The sequence below is a fragment of the Cherax quadricarinatus genome, chromosome 88, assembly GCF_038502225.1.
Source record: "Cherax quadricarinatus isolate ZL_2023a chromosome 88, ASM3850222v1, whole genome shotgun sequence".
NCBI lineage: Eukaryota > Metazoa > Arthropoda > Malacostraca > Decapoda > Parastacidae > Cherax > Cherax quadricarinatus.
Window position 1 is genome coordinate 14,136,687 of NC_091379.1, and position 16,434 is coordinate 14,153,120.

A 16,434-nucleotide genomic window follows, 5' to 3' on the forward strand; every position below is an offset into this window, starting at 1 on the left:
GTTTCACTGTAAACACCTGGTCCACACCCCCCCTACCTTTCCTAAAGCCTCCTTGTTCATCTGCTATCCTATTCTCCGTCTTACTCTTAATTCTTTCAATAATAAGTCTACCATACACTTTACCAGGAATACTTAACAGACTTATCCTCCTATAATTTTTGCACTCTCTTTAATCCCCTTTGCCTTTATACAAAGGAACTATGCATGCTCTCTGCCAATCCCTAGGTACCTTACCCTCTTCCATATATTTATTAAATAATTGCACCAACCACTCCAAAACTATAACCCCACCTGCTTTTAACATTTCTATATTCCATCAATCCCGGCTATATTATACATGCATGTATATATATATATATATATATATATATATATATATATATATATATATATATATATATATATATATATATATATATATATATATATATATATATATATATATATATATATATATATATATATATATATATATATATATATATATATATACATATATATATATATATATATATATATATATATATATATATATATATATATATATATATATATATATATATATATATATATATATATATATATATATATATATATATATATATATATATATATATATATATATATATAAGTAGTACTGGAGGCGGCTCGGCGGTCTCTCAAAGGATGCCGCCTTTTCACACCTAGGTGTTACTTCCGGTCTAGGGTTTCTACTGAGGGCTGTAACAAAGGATGCTGCCTTTTCACACCTATGTGCTAATGACCTTGACCTCGCCCCCGCGCCCCCCCCCGCACCCCCCCCCGCGCCCCCCCCGCGCCCCCGCCCCCCTCGCGCCCCCACCCACGACCCCCACCCGCGCCCCTGCGCACTCCCCCGCCCGTCGCGCCGACCCACCGGCCCCGCCGCGCCCTCGCACTCGCACCGCGCCACTCGCGCCCCTCGCGCCCCGCCCCGCACCTTCTGCTGCGCCTTCTGCAGCGTCGTCCGGATCGCCCCCGCGCCCCGAATTTTTTTCCGATTTTTTTCAATTTTTTTTTTAATTTCATTTTCTTATGATCTCCATCTCCTCGGATCAAATTTTTGAGTTTCCCCCTCCCACTTTCACCCCCACCCCAAATTTTTTCGAATTTTTTTTTCTCGATAATACCAAGACTCCATCTCCTCGGATCAAGATTTTCTCGATAATACAAAGACTCCAATTCCTCGGATCAAATTTTCTCGAAATCAAAGTCTCCATCTCAAAGGATCAAGTTTTTCTCCGCCATCTCCTTGGATCGAGTTTTTCTCCGCCATCTCCTTGGATCGAGTTTTTTTTGGATTCCCCCTCTGGGTATAAGCATTCAAAATGGACTCCCACTTGCATCCCAATTTTTTTTTCTCGATAATACCAAGACTCCATCTCCTCGGATCAAGATTTTCTCGAAAATACAAAGACTCCAATTCCCCCCTCGGGTGTATTCAAAATGGACTCCCACTTGCATTTTTCTCGATAATACCAAGTCTCCATCTCCTCGTATCAAGGATCAAGACTCCAATTCCTCGGGTTTTCTCGATAATACAAAGACTCCATCTCCTCGGATCAAGTTTTTTGGATTCCCCCCTCTGGGTATAAGCATTCAAAATGGACTCCCACTTGCATCAAGTTTTCTCGATAATACCAAGACTCCATCTCCTCGGATCGAGTTTTTGGATTCCCCCCTCTCAGGGTAAGCATTCAAATGAACTCCTCCTATGGGACATGGTACTTTCTCTTACTACAGGTCTAAACAAGTGTGACGTCAGTATTCCTCTCATGTTAAATGAACTAAAAAGGGTGTTTACTCGGCGGTCAGTGACGTCACGTGATGACCTCACACATACAAGCTGAATCTTCTCGACTTCCCCCTATGTCAGTGACGTCACGTGATGACCTCACACATACAGGCTCAATCTTGTCGACTTCCCCCTATGTCAGTGACGTCACGATGATGAATCTTGTCGACTTCCCCATCTCAGTATTACACATTTCATATACAACATAGGGAAAACATTTTCACTCGTAACCCAGGATAACCCAAATAATTTCACATTTTTTTTCGTTATTACCCACAACAATCAACAATTTCTTTACAACACAAGTCTAGACATTTTTTCTAGTTTTAACTATTTCATCTCAGGTCACTCCCCACGAAGTAACCTTCTCTCTCTCCTTCTCCCCACACTCCAGAACCCTCACACTCCCACCAACACCTCACAATTTTCTCTCATAATCCCCAATTTTTCTCGTTTTAACTATTTCATCAGAAAAGTCACCACAACACTTATAACCACTTTTCGATAAATTCACTAGTCACAATTTTACATATTACAAAGTTAATACGCACACACACCTCACTTTACTTTGAACACCTTCAAAACACTCTCATAAATCATTTGAATACTCACAAAAATACCTTTGAACATTTCCAAACAACACTGAAACACTTCCAAAATATCATTTTGAATACTTCCAAATAAGATTTAACAGCTCTAATTTATCTGCACTTACACATTTCATTAAATTACAACTCATCCCCCCAAACTCCTCCCTCAGTCTCCAGACTTCACAACATTATCACAAAAACTAACTCAAACACTTTACTTTGAACATCACCAAAAAACACCATCAATTACCTTTAAATACTCCAAAAACATCATTCGAACACCCCCAAATCACCTCTGAATACTCCCAGAACACCTTCATAAGTACTCTTGCACATCATTTGAACACCTTCAAAAACACCTTTGAACATTTTCCAAAACAACACTGAAACACTTCCAAAACACCATTTGAGTACTCCCAAATACACCACTGAATACTACTAAAACACCACTGAATACACTCAAAACACCACCAAAATCACCCACAACCCACATCACCCATATCCCACAATTTTTTTCTCGTTTTATCTAATTTCATCAGAAAGTCACAACAACCCACAACTTATAACCACTTTTCAGCATCTCTAGTTCGACAACAACAACACCCACAACCCACATCACCCACACCCCACAATTTTTTCTCGTTTTAACTAATTTCATCAGAAAGTCACAACAACAACCCACTTATAACATCTTTTTCGGTATCTCTAGTTCGACAACAACACCCACAACCCACAACACCCACAACACCCACACCCCACAACACCCACAACCCACATCACCCACACCCCACAACACACACAACCCACATCACCCCCCTCCCCCACACACACAATTTTTTTCTCGTTTTTAACTAATTTCAGCAGAAAGTCACAACAACAACAACAACCCACAACTTATAATCACACATTTTTGAATAACCTCAAAACACCATCGAGTACTTCCAAATACACCACTGATTACTACTAAAGCACCACTGAATACACTCAAAACACCACCAAAATCACCATAAACTAAGATCAACACCCACACCCCACAACAACCACATCCCACATCACCCACAACCCACATCACCAACAACCCACAATTTTTTCTCGTTTTAACTAATTTCATCACAAAGTCACAACAACAACAACCCACAACTTATAATCACTTTTCAACAACTCTAGTTCGACAACAACACCCACATCCCACAACACCCACACCCCACAATTTTTTTTCTCGTTTTAACTAATTTCATCAGAAAAAGTCACAACAACAACCCACTTATAACATCTTTTTCGGTATCTCTAGTTCGACAACAACAACACCCACAACACCCACATCCCACATCACCCACAACCCACATCACCCACACCCCACAACACCCACAACCCACAATTTTTTCTCGTTTTAACTAATTTCATCAGAAAAAGTCACAAAAACAACCCACTTATATCATCTTTTTTTTGGTATCTCTAGTTCGACTACATTACCCACAACCCTCATCAATTACCAATTTATTCACATTTTTTCCCCTTCTTTTTACTGAATCTTAATGTAATACACATTCCTCTTTACATTACTAAAATTCTAATAAAATCCTCTCCATACCCATATCCTTGTATCCACATAAATTGATATTATACTCGCATCAACTAATCTCACTACCCAACTATTGCGACATGTTTCAACACCCTCCATTCTTTTCCAATTTATCATAACTTTTCAATTCTATAATTTCTTTTTAAAATAGTCACACATTACCTTTCATTTTCAGTAAAATCTCCCCATATTTCATTAAATTTCTAATACAACCCTCCCCATACCCCTCTCCATCTCACCCGCATTTCTTCACATCCACTCACCCATCTTCCAACACACCTCTTCTGAACACACACAAAAATCACATTTCACATCCACAAATGCATCTCATCACCCATCTCAAATCCACTAAAAATCACTGTAACCAAGATATTCACAAAACTCTATGACCACCTAACACACACACACACACACACACACACACACACACACACACACACACACACACACACCTAACCTAACCTAACCTAACCTTACCTAACCTATCCTAACCTAACCTACCCTAACCTAACCTAACCTAACCTAACCTAACCTAACCTAACCTAACCTACCCTAACCTAAACTATCCTAACCTAACCTAACCTAACCTAACCTAACCTAACCGAACCTAACCGAACCTAACCGAACCTAACCGAACCTAACCTAACCGAACCTAACCTAGCCTAACCGAACCTAACCTAATCTAACTTAACCTAACCTAACCTATCTTAACCTAACCTAACCTAACCTAACCGAACCGAACCGAACCTAAGCTAACCTAACCTAACCTAACGTAACCTAACCTAACTTAGCCTAACCTAACCTAACCTAACCTAACCTAAACGAACCTATCCTAACCTAACCGAACCTAACCTAACCTAACCTAACTGAACCTATCCTAACCCAACCTAACCTAACCTAACCTAACAGAACCTAACCTAACCTAACCTAACCTAACCTAATCTAACTTATCCTAACCTAACCTAACCTAACCTAACCTAACTTATCCTAACCTAACTTAACCTAACTTAACCTAACCTAACCTAACCTAACCTAACCTTACCTAACCTAACCTATCTTATCCTAACCTAACCTAACCTAACCTAACCTAACCTAACCTAACCTAACTCAAATACACTAAAATCACTGTAACCATGATATTCACACAAACTCTATGATCACCTAACACACACACACACACACACACATACACACACACACACACACACCTAGCCAAGCACGTGAAGAAACTAGAGAAAGTGCAAAGGTTTGCAACAAGACTAGTCCCAGAGCTAAGAGGTATGTCCTACGAGGAGAGGTTAAGGGAAATCAACCTGACGACACTGGAGGACAGGAGAGATAGGGGGGACACAATAACGACATACAAAATACTGAGAGGAATTGACAAGGTGGACAAAGACAGGATGTTCCAGAGATTGGACACAGCAACAAGGGGACACAGTTGGAAGATGAAGACACAGATGAATCACAGGGATGTTAGGAAGTATTTCTTCAGCCACAGAGTAGTCAGTAAGTGGAATAGTTTGGGAAGCGATGTAGTGGAGGCAGGATCCGTACATAGCTTTAAGCAGAGGTATGATAAAGCTCACGGCTCAGGGAGAGTGACCTAGTAGCGATCAGTGAAGAGGCGGGGCCAGGAGCTCGGACTCGACCCCCGCAACCTCAACTAGGTGAGTACAACTAGGTGAGTACACCTCACTTTACTTTGAACACCTTCAAAACACTCTCATACATCATTTGAGACCACCTTTTCTCAATATCTCTCATCCACAACCTTCATCATCTCACTACAGAACAACCCCAAGATTACTTCGAACACTCTCATAAATCATTTGAATACTCACATAAACACCTTTGAACATTTCCAAACAACACTGAAGCACTTCCAAAATATCATTTTGATTACTCCCAAATAAGATTTATCATCTCTAATTTATCTACACTTACACATTTCATTAACTGAAATTACAACACATCCACCATACTACTCCCTCAGTCTCCAGACTTTACAACATTATCACAAAAACTAACTCAGACACTTATGACATGAGACATTACCATATCTAACACACTGACTAACTTTGAACCAACTCTGAACACCACTGATCTTCTTCAAAAAATACTCTGCACATCATTTGAACACCTTCAAAAAACACCATCAAACACCTCCGAATACTCCCAAAACACTACTGATTACTACCAAATCACCACTGAATTCTACCAAATCACCGTCAAAATCACCAGAAACTAAGTTTAACATCACCATCCAACATCCTTTTTATAGAAATCCCCTCAAATCACTATAACCAAGAACTCCCTCCCCATTTGGCGCATAAAAAAAAAGCATGAACACAAACCTAATACGCAAACACTTAGTACATGATCACCATCAACTGAAAACATATCTTGTACACACACATAATCTAAGACAACCACCAACTACAATCACCCATGTTCACTTACCTCAAAAATCACTAATATCACAGAAAACACTCATTTTTATAAACATTTCACACAAAAAAATCATATTTGACATTATCTAAGCGCACTCACCTCACTACCACCAACACACGATGTCACACCTCACAGGACCGACGAGCTCACCTCCAGTGACGTCACACTCCCATTGTGTTACTTGGTGGTTGGTAACATCACACCCAACCCACCTTGTTTCAACCTGTTGTACCCTACATTATCTAAGAACACTATATCCAAGACGATTACCAGATTTTATGACCCCACCACCAAGATCACAGAAAACACACATTTTTTATAATTATTCACACAAAAATCACGATCACCAATTCTATATCATGTTTACCGTCATCTATCAACACTCATCACCAAGATCACCAAAAATCTAAGATCATGCATCTCAAAACTACTATGATCACTGAAAACACTTATTTTTTAAACATTCGCACAAAAATAAGACATACACAAAAATACCACAACACTCCCACCAACATCTATAACATAACATGAGCACTATAACATATCACTATAACAAAAAAAAAAATAATACACAGACACCCACATCTTATACATTTCAATCACAAATTTAAGACATGAGACATACACACCAAATCTAAGACATTCACCTCCAACTAAGACATACACATCTAAACTAAGACATACACAAAAGCCTATACTTGACATATTGCGATATGTATATTCATACCGCATTTTATGTTGCATATCACATTTCCTCATCCACATCATCCCTAAAACATCCTTCCTTATTCATTCCGTATATCTCCTAGAGTTGTTTTAACCCCGACGGCCCATCATGACATTAGGAGCCAGAGTGTAGTAGGTGGTGTTGGAGTGGTGATGGTTGCTCTGGCTCCTACGTCGTGATGGGGCCGTTGGGGGTTAAAACAACTCTAGGAGATATACGGAATGAATATGGAAGGTTGTTTTAGGGATGATGTGGATGAGGAAATGTGATATGCAACATAAAATGCGGTATGAATATACATACCGCAATATGTCAAGTATAGGCTTTTGTGTATGTCTTAGTTTAGATGTGTATGTCTTAGTTGGAGGTGAATGTCTTAGATTTGGTGTGTATGTCTCATGTCTTAAATTTGTGATTGAAATGTATAAGATGTGGGTGTCTGTGTATTATTTTTTTTTGTTATAGTGATATGTTATAGTGCTCATGTTATGTTATAGATGTTGGTGGAAGTGTTGTGGTATTTTTGTGTATGTCTTATTTTTGTGCGAATGTTTAAAAAATAAGTGTTTTCAGTGATCATAGTAGTTTTGAGATGCATGATCTTAGATTTTTGGTGATCTTGGTGATGAGTGTTGATAGATGACGGTAAACATGATATAGAATTGGTGATCGTGATTTTTGTGTGAATAATTATAAAAAATGTGTGTTTTCTGTGATCTTGGTGGTGGGGTCATAAAATCTGGTAATCGTCTTGGATATAGTGTTCTTAGATAATGTAGGGTACAACAGGTTGAAACAAGGTGGGTTGGGTGTGATGTTACCAACCACCAAGTAACACAATGGGAGTGTGACGTCACTGGAGGTGAGCTAGTCGGTCCTGTGAGGTGTGACATCGTGTGTTGGTGGTAGTGAGGTGAGTGCGCTTAGATAATGTCAAATATGATTTTTTTGTGTGAAATGTTTATAAAAATGAGTGTTTTCTGTGATATTAGTGATTTTTGAGGTAAGTGAACATGGGTGATTGTAGTTGGTGGTTGTCTTAGATTATGTGTGTGTACAAGATATGTTTTCAGTTGATGGTGATCATGTACTAAGTGTTTGCGTATTAGGTTTGTGTTCATGCTTTTTTTTTATGCGCCAAATGGGGAGGGAGTTCTTGGTTATAGTGATTTGAGGGGATTTCTATGAAAAGGATGTTGGAAGGTGATGTTAAACTTAGTTTTTGGTGACTTTGACGGTGATTTGGTAGAATTCAGTGGTGATTTGGTAGTAATCAGTAGTGTTTTGGGAGTATTCAGAGGTGTTTGATGGTGTTTTTTGAAGGTGTTCAAATGATGTATTTTTTGAAGAAGATCAGTTGTGTTCAGAGTTGGTTCAAAGTTAGTCAGTGTGTTAGATATGGTAATGTATCATGTCATAAGTGTCTGAGTTAGTTTTTGTGATAATGTTGTAAAGTCTGGAGACTGAGGGAGTAGTATGGTGGATGTGTTGTAATTTCAGTTAATGAAATGTGTAAGTGTAGATAAATTAGAGATGATAAATCTTATTTGGGAGTAATCAAAATGATATTTTGGAAGTGCTTCAGTGTTGTTTGGAAATGTTCAAAGGTGTTTATGTGAGTATTCAAATGATTTATGAGAGTGTTCGAAGTAATCTTGGGGTTGTTCTGTAGTGAGATGATGAAGGTTGTGGATGAGAGATATTGAGAAAAGGTGGTCTCAAATGATGTATGAGAGTGTTTTGAAGGTGTTCAAAGTAAAGTGAGGTGTGTGTGTGTGTATGTGTGTGTGTGTGTGTGTGTGTGTGTGTGTGTGTGTGTGTGTGTGTGTGTGTGTGTGTGTACTCACCTATTTGTACTCACCTATTTGTGGTTGCAGGGGTCGAGTCCTAGCTCCTGGCCCCGCCTCTTCACCGGTTGCTACTAGACCCTCTCTCTCCCCGCTCCATGAGCTTTATCAAACCTCGTCTTAAAACTGTGTATGGTTCCTGCCTCCACTACGTCATTTTCTAGGCTATTCCACTGCCTTACAACTCTATGACTGAAGAAATACTTCCTACTATCTCTCTGACTCATTTGTGTCTTCAACTTCCAATTGTGGCCTCTTGTTTCTGTGTCCCCTCCCTGGAACATCCTGTCCTTGTCCACCTTGTCTATTCCACGCAGTATTTTATATGTCGTTATCATGTCTCCCCTGACCCTCCTGTCCTCCAGTGTCGTCAGGCCGATTTCCCTTAATCTTTCTTCATAGGACATTCCCCTTAGCTCTGGAACTAACCTTGTTGCAAACCTTAGTACTTTCTCTAGTTTCTTGACGTGCTTTATCAAGTGCGGGTTCCAAACAGGTGCTGCATACTCCAGTATGGGCCTGACATACACGGTGTACAGTGTCTTGAATGATTCCTTACTAAGGTGTCGGAATGCTGTTCTCAGGTTTGCCAGGCGCCCATATGCTGCAGCAGTTATCTGATTGATGTGTGCTTCCGGAGACATGCTCGGTGTTATACTCACCCCAAGATCTTTCTCCTTGAGTGAGGTTTGCAGTCTTTGGCCACCTAGCCTATACTCTGTCTGTGGTCTCCTGTGCCCTTCCCCTATCTTCATGACTTTGCATTTGGCAGGATTAAATTCGAGAAGCCATTTGCTGGACCAGGTGTCCAGTCTGTCCAGGTCTCTTTGAAGTCCTGCCTGGTCCTCATCAGATTTAATTCTCCTCATTAACTTCACATCATCTGCAAACAGGGACACTTCTGAGTCTAACCCTTCCGTCATGTCGTTCACATATACCAAAAATAGCACTGGTCCTAGGACCGACCCCTGTGGGACCCCGCTCGTCACAGGTGCCCACTGTGATACATCATTACGTACCATGACTCGTTGTTGCCTCCCTGTCAGGTATTCTCTGATCCATTGCAGTGCCCTTCCTGTTATATGCGCCTGATGCTCTAGCTTCTGCACTAATCTCTTGTGAGGAACTGTGTCAAAGGCCTTCTTGCAGTCCAAGAAGATGCAATCAACCCACCCCTCTCTCTCTTGTCTTACTTCTGTTATTTTATCATAAAACTCCAGAAGGTTTGTGACACAGGATTTGCCTTCCGTGAATCCGTGCTGGTTGGCATTTATACTCCTGTTCCGTTCCAGGTGCTCCACCACTCTCCTCCTGATAATCTTCTCCATAATTTTGCATACTATACACGTCAATGACACAGGTCTATAGTTTAGTGCCTCTTTTCTGTCTCCTTTTTTGAAAATGGGAACTACATTTGCTGTCTTCCATACCTCAGGTAGTTGCCCAGTTTCCAGGGATGTGTTGAAGATTGTGGTAAGTGGTACGCACAACATATCTGCTCCCTCTCTAAGGACCCATGGAGAGATGTTGTCCGGTCCCATTGCCTTTGAGGTATCGATGTCCCTTAGCAGTTTCTTCACCTCCTCCTCATCTGTATGTATGTCGTCCAACACTTGTTGGTGTATTCCTTGTTGGTGTCCCCATCTGGTCTGTCCCCCCAGAGTCCTTCCTGTCTCTACTGTAAATACTTCCTTAAATCTCGTGTTGAGCTCCTCACATACCTCTTGATCGTTTCTTGTGAGTTCCCCACCTTCTTTCCTCAGCCTTATCACCTGGTCCTTGACTGTTGTCTTCTTCCTAATGTGGCTATACAGCAGTTTCGGGTCAGATTTGACTTTCGATGCTATGTCGTTTTCATACTGTCTCTGGGCCTCCCTCCTTATCTGCGCATACTCGTTTCTGGCTCTTCTACTAATCTCCTTGTTTTCCTGGGTCCTATGCCTCCTGTACCTTTTCCATTCTCTGTTGCACTTAGCTTTTGCCTCCCTACACCTTCGGGTAAACCAAGGACTCGTCTTGGTCTTCCTATTATTTCTGTTTCCCTTGGGAACAAAACTTTCCTCTGCCTCCTTGCACTTTGTTGCCACATATTCCATCATCTCGTTTACTGATTTTCCTACCATTTCTCTGTCCCACTGAACCTCCTGCAGGAAGTTTCTCATACCTGTGTAGTCCCCCCTTTTATAGTTTGGCCTGTCCCCTTCAGTTCCTGTTACCTTCTCCACTTGTAACTCTACTATATAGTCAAAACTCAGAACCACATGATCGCTAGCTCCAAGGGGCCTCTCGTAAGTGATGTCCTCGATGTCTGAACTGCTCAGGGTGAACACAAGATCCAGTCTTGCTGGCTCATCCTCCCCTCTCTCTCTGGTTGTGTCCCTGACATGTTGATGCATGAGGTTTTCAAGTACCACATCCATCATCTTTGCTCTCCATGTTTCGGGACCCCCATGTGGCTCCAGGTTTTCCCAGTCGATCTCCCTGTGGTTGAAATCGCCCATTACCAGTAACTTTGCTCTGCTCGAGTGAGCTCTTCTTGCCACCTCAGCCAGTGTGTCCACCATCACCCTGTTGTTTTCTTCGTACTCCTCTCTTGGCCTCCTGCAGTTCTGTGGTGGGTTATACATCACTCCGATGACTACTTTATGTTCTCCGGACTGAATTGTACCTACAATGTAGTCTCTTTCTCCAATCATGTCCATGCCTTCCATTTCCTCAAATCCCCATTGGTGTTTTATGAGCAGTGCAACCCCTCCTCCCCCTCTACTCCTTCTATCTTTCCTCAGGATCTGATATCCTGTTGGGAAGATTGTGTCTGTTATTATCTCAACGAGTTTTGTTTCTGTGACTGCTATGATGTCTGGGGATTTTTCACTGATTCTTTCATTCCACTCCTCATGTTTATTCATTATTCCATCCGCATTTGTGTACCAAACCTTTAGTTTCTTTTCTATCATTGTGGTCATGCAAGTATATTGGGGTTGGGGGAGGGAGAGCCTTGGTGGGGGCCTATATGGGGCTGTGGTGTAGGTGGGGTATGTGTTGATGGGGGTGGGGTCAGAATGCCCATAAGGGACAGCTGTTGGGGTGAGGTTTGTGATATGGGGGTTGGTGGCAGAGGGAACAGTGAGTGGGTTGGAGTATAGGTTGCTCAGTTGCGTTGGGAATGTCGCGGGTGTGTGTGTGTGTGTGTGTGTGTGTGTGTGTTAGGTGATCATAGAGTTTGTGTGAACATCATGGTTACAGTGATTTTAGTGTATTTGAGTTAGGTTAGGTTAGGTTAGGTTAGGTTAGATTAGGTTAGGTTAGGTTAGGATAAGATAGGTTAGGTTAGGTAAGGTTAGGTTAGGTTAGGTTAGGTTAAGTTAGGTTAAGTTAGGTTAGGATAAGTTAGGTTAGGTTAGGTTAGGTTAGGATAAGTTAGGTTAGGTTAGGTTAGGTTAGGTTAGGTTAGGTTCTGTTAGGTTCTGTTAGGTTAGGTTAGGTTGGGTTAGGATAGGTTCGGTTAGGTTAGGTTAGGTTAGGTTCGGTTAGGTTAGGATAGGTTCGGTTAGGTTAGGTTAGGTTAGGTTAGGTTAGGCTAAGCTAAGTTAGGATAGGTTAGGTTAGGTTAGGTTAGGTTAGGTTAGGTTAGGTTAGCTTAGGTTCGGTTCGGTTCACTTAGGTTAGGTTAGGTTAAGATAGGTTAGGTTAGGTTAAGTTAGGTTAGGTTAGGTTCGGTTAGGCTAGGTTAGGTTCGGTTAGGTTAGGTTAGGTTCGGTTAGGTTCGGTTAGGTTCGGTTAGGTTCGGTTAGGTTTGGTTAGGTTAGGTTAGGTTAGGATAGGTTAGGTTAGGTTAGGTTAGGTTAGGTTAGGTTAGGTTAGGTGTGTGTGTGTGTGTGTTTGTGTGTGTGTGTGTGTGTGTGTGTGTGTTAGGTGGTCATAGAGTTTTGTGAATATCTTGGTTACAGTGATTTTTAGTGGATTTGAGATGGGTGATGAGATGCATTTGTGGATGTGAAATGTGATTTTTGTGTGTGTTCAGAAGAGGTGTGATGGAAGATGGGTGAGTGGATGTGAAGAAATGCGGGTGAGATGGAGAGGGGTATGGGGAGGGTTGTATTAGAAATTTAATGAAATATGGGGAGATTTTACTGAAAATAAAAGGTAATGTGTGACTATTTTAAAAAGAAATTATAGAATTGAAAAGTTATGATAAATTGGAAAAGAATGGAGGGTGTTGAAACATGTCGCAATAGTTGGGTAGTGAGATTAGTTGATGCGAGTATAATATCAATATATGTGGATACAAGGATATGGGTATGGAGAGGATTTTATGAGAATTTTAGTAATGTAAAGAGGAATGTGTATTAAATTAAGATTCAGTAAAAAGAAGGGGAAAAAATGTGAATAAATTGGTAATTGATGAGGGTTGTGGGTAATGTAGTCGAACTAGAGATACCAAAAAAAATGATGATATAAGTGGGTTGTTTTTGTGACTTTTTCTGATGAAATTAGTTAAAACGAGAAAAAATTGTGGGTTGTGGGTGTTGTGGGGTGTGTGTGATGTGGGTTGTGGGTGATGTGGGATGTGGGTGTTGTGGGTGTTGTTGTTGTCGAACTAGAGATACCGAAAAAGATGTTATAAGTGGGTTGTTGTTGTGACTTTTTCTGATGAAATTAGTTAAAACGAGAAAAAAAATTGTGGGGTGTGGGTGTTGTGGGATGTGGGTGTTGTTGTCGAACTAGAGTTGTTGAAAAGTGATTATAAGTTGTGGGTTGTTGTTGTTGTTACTTTGTGATGAAATTAGTTAAAACGAGAAAAAATTGTGGGTTGTTGGTGATGTGGGTTGTGGGTTATGTGGGATGTGGGTGTTGTGGGGTGTGGGTGTTGATCTTAGTTTATGGTGATTTTGGTGGTGTTTTGAGTGTATTCAGTGGTGTTTTAGTAGTATTCAGTGGTGTATTTGGAAGTACTCGATGGTGTTTTGAGGTTATTCAAAAATGTGTGATTATAAGTTGTGGGTTGTTGTTGTTGTTGTGACTTTCTGCTGAAATTAGTTGAAAACGAGAAAAAAATTGCGGGGGGGGTGACGTGGGTTGTGTGTGTTGTGGGGTGTGGGTGTTGTTGTCGAACTAGAGATACCGAAAAAGATGTTATAAATGGGTTGTTGTTGTGACTTTCTGACGAAATTAGTTAAAACGAGAAAAAATTGTGGGGTGTGGGTGATGTGGGTTGTGGGTGTTGTTGTTGTCGAACTAGAGATGCTGAAAAGTGGTTATAAGTTGTGGGTTGTTGTGACTTTCTGATGGAATTAGATAAAACGAGAAAAAAATTGTGGGATATGGGTGATGTGGGTTGTGGGTGATTTTGGTGGTGTTTTGAGTGTATTCAGTGGTGTTTTAGTAGTATTCAGTGGTGTATTTGGGAGTACTCAAATGGTGTTTTGGAAGTGTTTCAGTGTTGTTTTGGAAAATGTTCAAAGGTGTTTTTGAAGGTGTTCAAATGATGTGCAAGAGTACTTATGAAGGTGTTCTGGGAGTATTCAGAGGTGATTTGGGGGTGTTCGAATGATGTTTTTGGAGTATTTAAAGGTAATTGATGGTGTTTTTTGGTGATGTTCAAAGTAAAGTGTTTGAGTTAGTTTTTGTGATAATGTTGTGAAGTCTGGAGACTGAGGGAGGAGTTTGGGGGGATGTGTTGTAATTTAATGAAATGTGTAAGTGCAGATAAATTAGAGCTGTTAAATCTTATTTGGGAGTATTCAAAATGATATTTTGGAAGTGTTTCAGTGATGTTTGGAAATGTTCAAAGGTATTTTTGTGAGTATTCAAATGATTTATGAGAGTGTTTTGAAGGTGTTCAAAGTAAAGTGAGGTGTGTGTGCGTATTAACTTTGTAATATGTAAAATTGTGACTAGTGAATTTATCGAAAAGTGGTTATAAGTGTTGTGGTGACTTTTCTGATGAAATAGTTAAAACGAGAAAAATTGGGGGTTATGAGAGAAAATTGTGAGGTGTTGGTGGGAGTGTGAGGGTTTGGGAGGGTGGGGAGAAGGAGAGAGAGAAGGTTACATCGTGGGGAGTGACCTGAGATGAAATAGTTAAAACTAGAAAAAATGTCTAGACTTGTGTTGTAAAGAAATTGTGGATTGTTGTGGGTAATAACGAAAAAAAATGTGAAATTATTTGGGTTATCCTGGGTTAAGAGTGAAAATGTTTTCCCTATGTTGTATATGAAATGTGTAATACTGAGATGGGGAAGTCGACAAGATTCAGCCTGTGTGTGCGGTCATCACGTGACGTCACTGACATAGGGGGAAGTCGAGAAGATTCAGCTTGTATGTGTGAGGTCATCACGTGACGTCACTGACCGCCGAGTAAACACCCTTTTTAGTTCATTTAACATGAGAGGAATACTGACGTCACACTTGTTTAGACCTGTAGTAAGAGAAAGTACCATGTCCCATAGGAGGAGTTCATTTGAATGCTTACCCTGAGAGGGGGGAATCCAAAAACTCGATCCAAGGAGATGGAGTCTTGGTACTATCGAGACTTGATGAAAGTGGGAGTCCATTTTGAATGCTTATACCCAGAGGGGGGAATCCAAAAAACTTGATCCGAGGAGATGGAGTCTTTGTATTATCGAGAAAGCCTTGATCCATGGAGATGGAGACTTTGTATTATCGAGAAACCCTTGATCCGAGGAATTGGAGTCTTTGTATTTTCGAGAAAATCTTGATCCGAGGAGATGGAGTCTTGGTATTATCGAGAAAAAAAAAATTCGGAAAAATTTGGGGTGGGGGTGAAAGTGGGAGGGGGAAACTCAAAAATTTGATCCGAGGAGATGGAGATCATAAGAAAATGAAATTCAAAAAAAAATTGAAAAAAATCGGAAAAAAATTCGGGGCGCGGGGGCAATCCGGACGACGCTGCAGAAGGCGCAGCAGAAGGTGCGGGGCGGGGAGCGAGGGGCGCGAGTGGCGCGGTGTGAGTGCGAGGGCGCGACGGGCGGGGGGGGGCGCGAGGGGCGCGGGGGCGCAGGTGGGGGTCGTGGGTGGGGGGCGCGAGGGGGGCGGGGGCGCGGGGGGGCGTGGGGGGGGCGCGGGGGGGCGCGGGGGGCGAGGGGGGTGCGGGGGGGCGCTGGGGCGAGGTCAAGGTCATTAGCACATAGGTGTGAAAAAGGTCATTAGCACATAGGTGTGAAAACGCGGCATCCTTTGTTACAGCGCTCAGAAGAAACCCTAGACCGGAAGTAACACCTGTGTGTGAATAGGCGGCATCCCTTGAGAGACCGCCGAGCCGCCTCCAGTACTACTTATATATATATATATATATATATATATATATATATATATATATATATATATATATATATATATATATATATGTGTGTGTGTGTGTGTGTGTGTGTGTGTGTGTGTGTGTGTGTGTGTGTGTG

At 41.1% G+C, this 16,434-nt stretch overlaps 1 protein-coding gene across 3 annotated transcripts in view; it reads left to right on the plus strand.

The window, feature by feature from the left end:
* Positions 1-16,434, plus strand: part of LOC138851066 (uncharacterized) — a 101,119-nt gene that overhangs the window by 77,608 nt on the left and 7,077 nt on the right. The window lies entirely within an intron of this gene.